The sequence below is a fragment of the Meles meles genome, chromosome 2 (genome assembly GCF_922984935.1).
Source record: "Meles meles chromosome 2, mMelMel3.1 paternal haplotype, whole genome shotgun sequence".
Classification (NCBI taxonomy): domain Eukaryota; kingdom Metazoa; phylum Chordata; class Mammalia; order Carnivora; family Mustelidae; genus Meles; species Meles meles.
In genome coordinates, this window is record NC_060067.1 from 185,848,804 (window position 1) to 185,854,203 (window position 5,400).

Here is a 5,400-nt window from a genome sequence, read left to right on the forward strand (position 1 = left end):
TTCAGCCCTGTACTGGTGCCATCTCATAGATCACAGAGTAGATGGTCGGTGAAGTTGATGGGATATTGATGCCAGCAGGAAAATAAAGGGCTATAAAACAAAAGATGATTAACATGAAATCGTTGAGTGAAGCAAAGTCTTAATAGACTGGGAGTTGTTAAATAAAACAGAAAGTGGGTAAAAGAACTGAGCTCTCAGATCGCTTACAATGGAATTCCTTTTCATTACATGTTAAAATTCTCCTGTGTGTTTTTACTTTCCTGTGTATTATCAATTCATACTCACCTACTGAAAAACACCTGAAATTAACATGTGGGCAAAAGTAACCAAATCTGGGACACATTATCAATCAGAAAGAAGGCAATTCAGAAAGCGAAGGCAATTAGGGCCTTAAAAACCTATAAATACTGTCAGAAAATAAAGTTTTACTTTATTTCTTTCATTTCGCTAAGCCCTACTAATGTTTTGTTACTATACCACGTGCACCTTTTTTTAATAAATGCTGCAGTGCAGCTTTATGAGTTGGTTTGTTGCTTGAAATATGCTGGACTCAGTGAACAGATATATTACTAAAGTATTCTTCAAGTTTTTCAAAGTCATTCTACCAAGGAAATACACTCTGCATTTCTTCCACCTCTCAAGATACACATACCACCATAATTTCTAAGATATTACCAAAGAAGCTTCCTTGTCTCAGAAAATGGAGCCATCACAGAAGCATGTAATGGTGTCCTTTCATTTACAAAAAAAAAAAAAAAAAAAAAGGCAGCTTTTCTGAATCAAAGTCAAGGGATTAGGAGAGTAGAGTTTACTGTGTCCAGTCAGGTACTGGGGATCACTGGAAAAAAGAGCAACCTTAGCTCTCCAAGTCCAACTTTCACAAGCAGAAATGCTGATCTCAACTGAACAAACTCATGTTCCTGCTTATAGGAGAAGGTTTTTTTCCTGGAAGACCTCAAGGGCCCTGCAGTACTTTCAGATAAAACGTGAAGACATGAAAATATTAAAACAAAGTTTACATTGAGGATTTTGCCTTGGTAGAGCTTTAGCTGAACTATTGATAAAGATTATCATAACCCTTGTAAAGCTTCTAACCATTTCCATGCTCCATAAAATATCAATGACTGAAAACACTGTTTGATATTAGCGAGATGTGAGGAAAAGTCTAATTATACAAGGCAAGTAGATCTAAGCACTCAGTACAAGTTGCCCCAAGGTTTCTCCTTTACCCATTTCATTTGAGTTTCCCCTTGGCCATTGAGGAACTTGCTTGAAACAACAAACCCAATTCTTTGTACACAAGCAATTCATTCTTTGTACACAAGCTCTCTGATTTAATTTAGAACTGTCAGATTTAGCAAATAAAAGTACAGCATGCCAAGATAAATTTGAACTTCGAAAAACAACAAATATGTTTTAGTGTAAGTATATCCCATGCAATATTGGTACATACTTAAAATTTTAAACATTATTAATTGTTTACATGATAGTCAAATGTAACTGAGGGAATATTATATCTGGCAAACTTATTCTGTACTCTTATAATTATATTTTATTGCGTACATTGAATTTTAGAACATTCACCATCATCAAAGGAAGTAAGGAATAGAAAACTGGAAAAGTCCCAATTCGTGATGAGAAAATGTATGTGAAAGTCATATGTAATTTTATGAAGTGTAACACGGGTGGTTCTGAATGGATCATGGCAGGGAGGAGGGAAGGAAGGATTAGGATCATTGACTAATACTTTCCCTCAGATTGAAACCACAACACTGTACCAATATTGTACAGCGCTTTGTTAAAAGTACTTCGCATAGCACAGTGGTGTGAAAGTGACCTAAGTTTGAACCTCAGCTATGCCACTTCCTAAATGTTTGATTTTAGCACTGATTCTTAACCTCCCTAAGCCTCCCTGTTTTCGTATTTAAAATGAAAGCGACAATATCCACCCCATAAGGCAAGGGCAAGCCCTCAAAGAAGTATGGCTTCTTTTGAAAGCACTTAGAACATTACCTGACACACAATAAGCCCTTGTTAATTGAATGTTACTCTTATCATATTGTACAAATTGTTTTTGTCATACCCATTAACCAAAGATAAAGCTCCCTGGCAATAACAGTCACAAAATGTCTTCGATAGGGTGTTATCTGCGAACAGAGTTTTGCTCAGTTACAAATGAGAAGAACCAACAGTCACTTGTAATCCGAAGAGTATCCGGCTCTGCATAAGCATTGAATATGAAAAAGTTCAGGAGTCCAGGAAAAGTCACGGTCCTCTTTTTTTTTTTTAAGATTTTATTTATTTATTTGACAGAGAGAGAGATCACAAGCAGACAGAGAGGCAGAGCAGAGAGAGAGGGGAAGCAGCCCCCCTGCTGAGCAGAGAGCCTGATGCGGGACTCGATCCCAGGACCCCGGGATCATGACCTGAGCCGAGGGCAGAGGCTTAACCCACTGAGCCACCCAGGCGCCCAGTCACGGTCCTCTTTAAGCCATTTAGCCTTTCTTGTGCTGACTCCTTTGAGAAGACCTATGAGCTGAATTCCCTTCCCACTCCAATGGGCAGAAGCATGAGTCCATCAGGCTTCCAAGTACAGAGCTCCCTCTAAAATTCCATTCTAGAATTTTCTCTCTGTGGTCAGAAATAAGTTTTTCAGTGTAACATTCCTCCAGATTCTAGAATGGCTCCCTGTAGTCAGGTTCTGCTCTTGGAATTCAACACTCCTCACACCTGATCTACCTCTTTTTCTCCACATGACAATACAATTGGCCAAAGCACCCTCCGACCACAGCTAAGGTGCTGCATAACTGGAGAGAAGTGGTCCCATTGCTCCAAGGCATTCAGTCTGCATAGGCGAGCCTCTCTGATCATATACCCTCAAGGCTAACATTGCATTTTCAGGCTGAATACCTTATTAGAACCAATAGTACAGCTGCTTCCCTGAAAGAAGTGATGGGAAAACCCAATTTATAAAATGTGTTTCATTTCGAAGTCTGTGGCTTATGGGCAAGAAGGAGTTAGCAGAAGCAACTTATAAGGCAATTTCGAACTCACTCTGAATCTGGAGTTTCTCTTAAGGATTTCTACCTGTTTAGCATGCTTGAGGAAGTGAAGGACTACTTGTAAAAGTCTTTGCTACCTACAGGGACAGCAGATGTCAGCACTGTTAGAATTGATACATGCTGCGGATGCTTTGCTCCGTGTTGCCCTCACACCACATGGATATTTTGCACCTGATCACTTTTAAACCTTTAACAGACACCTAGAATAAAACAATGAATAACAAGTAGAAAAGGGTACCGTCTCTTGAGTTTTCTTACAGAAAGAGAAAATCATTTCCTAGGACTCGGGATTCTGTTTTTCAAAAGCACTCTCATCTGCCAAACTAATTAGCAGAGAACACCCCCATGTGGACCAGATGCACATCCTTTGTTGGCATTACATTCCTAAGATGTTCTTTCAGACAACATGCTTTCCCCTGATACTCGGGCAGAGAAGGCAATAAATAACTAGATGGGAGACAAGTCACATGTGCTGCTAAGTGGTATGTGCCCCATCACCCTACACATTCCTCTTGAAAACGCTCCCTCCCTCTACCTTCCACTAGCCCCACATTTAATAGAGAAACAGTGGAGACAGTAATTCTTGATGCTCTCAGTGATAAACTCCTGCCTTTACTCAGCATCCCTGCACATAACATTTAGGGGGCCAAGCCATCACTCCTTTCAGTACACAGAGTGGGAAGTAGATAATAATACATATATCCAGTTTTCAATTATTATTATTTAATAAATTTATTATGTTCAAAACTCAAAATACTTTCTCATACAAATAATAAAAATAATCTCAGAATGCTGAGAAGTCAGTCAACAAATGCTAAGTTCCTAATATTTGCCAGTCACCGTCCTAGGCAATAGATGTGAGCTATAAACAAGATGATCAGAATTCTTGTTCACATAAGCTGTATGGTCTGCCTGTCGAATTTTCAGATTTTTTAAATGTATAAAAAAATTAAACCACATGCAGTTTCTTTTATTTTCATGTAATTGAGATTCAAAATTGCTTAATATTTGAGAATGTTTTCTTATTTCTTCCTTATATTTAGTGTACTGTGCCTTATAGATCAATACCTGGAATATAGAAGAGTACTCCTTCACCACAGATGTGTAGTGAGCCACACTAAATGTGACAGAATATCCCTGAAAATAAGCAAAGGTGACACAAAGAACTGTCCTTGACCCCTCTCATCAGAAATACAGATCTAGCAAAAAAAAGTGATAGATGGTATAATCTCCAGAAAGAACGTACACATCTAGGACAGCCTTGTTAAAAATATAGACTTAGAAGTACGTGATATACTTTAGGAGGCCAGCCCCAAAATAGAAATTTTAGGCATGGCACAGATATATAACATAGATAACTATAATCATCTAGCTGCCAGGTCTTTGGGTTCTACATCTGATGGTATTCAAAGAATAAAATATATAGTTTTCCAAAGACCACTGGAAAAAGGACATTGTCTGGAAGGTAAGATGCTTCAGAAGTCCTCATAGCTGACTCTTCAAAGCAAATCTGTCCACCCAGTTTACCAGGTTTTAGCACTAGAGCTAACTCAAAGCAACAAGCCTTCACCTGAGTTTATCAGTAATGAGCACACTGCATCAGGATATCAAAATGCAGTGATCTGGGTCACCATAGTTAGACTAGGAGAGAAAATAGGGAGTCTGGGACCTAAGAGATAGACTTTTGATTTTTATTCCACATTAACCACATTCAGTCATTTATTTAGAAAATGTTTAAGCCCTTAGGATGGGCCATGACCAGTGCTGGGCTCTGGAAATGCAATCCCTAACAAGACAATGTGCTCACGATCCCTGCCCTGCTCTGTGTACCAACAGTTACGGTGAAGGCTGGGACAGAGAAGCATGAAAAATGGTAACTTGATAGATCCAGTTAGTCAGAAAAACAGCTCTTCAGTTTGGAGCCTGCCTTAAACACCAGACAGTGGGCAATTGCTAGATTCATCCATTTCTTGCTCACATATTACTGAAAGCCTACTAGGTACCACACCCTAGATGGTATGATCCAAGGGGCAGCCTGAAACAAGTTAGCTTATAAATCCCAGGCCTAACCCCAGTGCACGAAGGTGTCTGGCTATATTTCCCAACATTTGGCCTCCATTAGCCACCTCCAGCCACACACACCAGCGCTCACATGCCCAGCCACCTGCAAATTAGGAAAACGTTGTTCTCACTCAGTCCCCCTAAACCAATTGAAAACCTTATACATTTGTCTCCAGCATCAGCCTCAGTCAGATTGCTAATTAGGGAACATGGATTGCACTTTCTCATATTTTTCCTTTATCTGCAAGCCTGTCCAGACTCTGCCTCACTAGCCTAC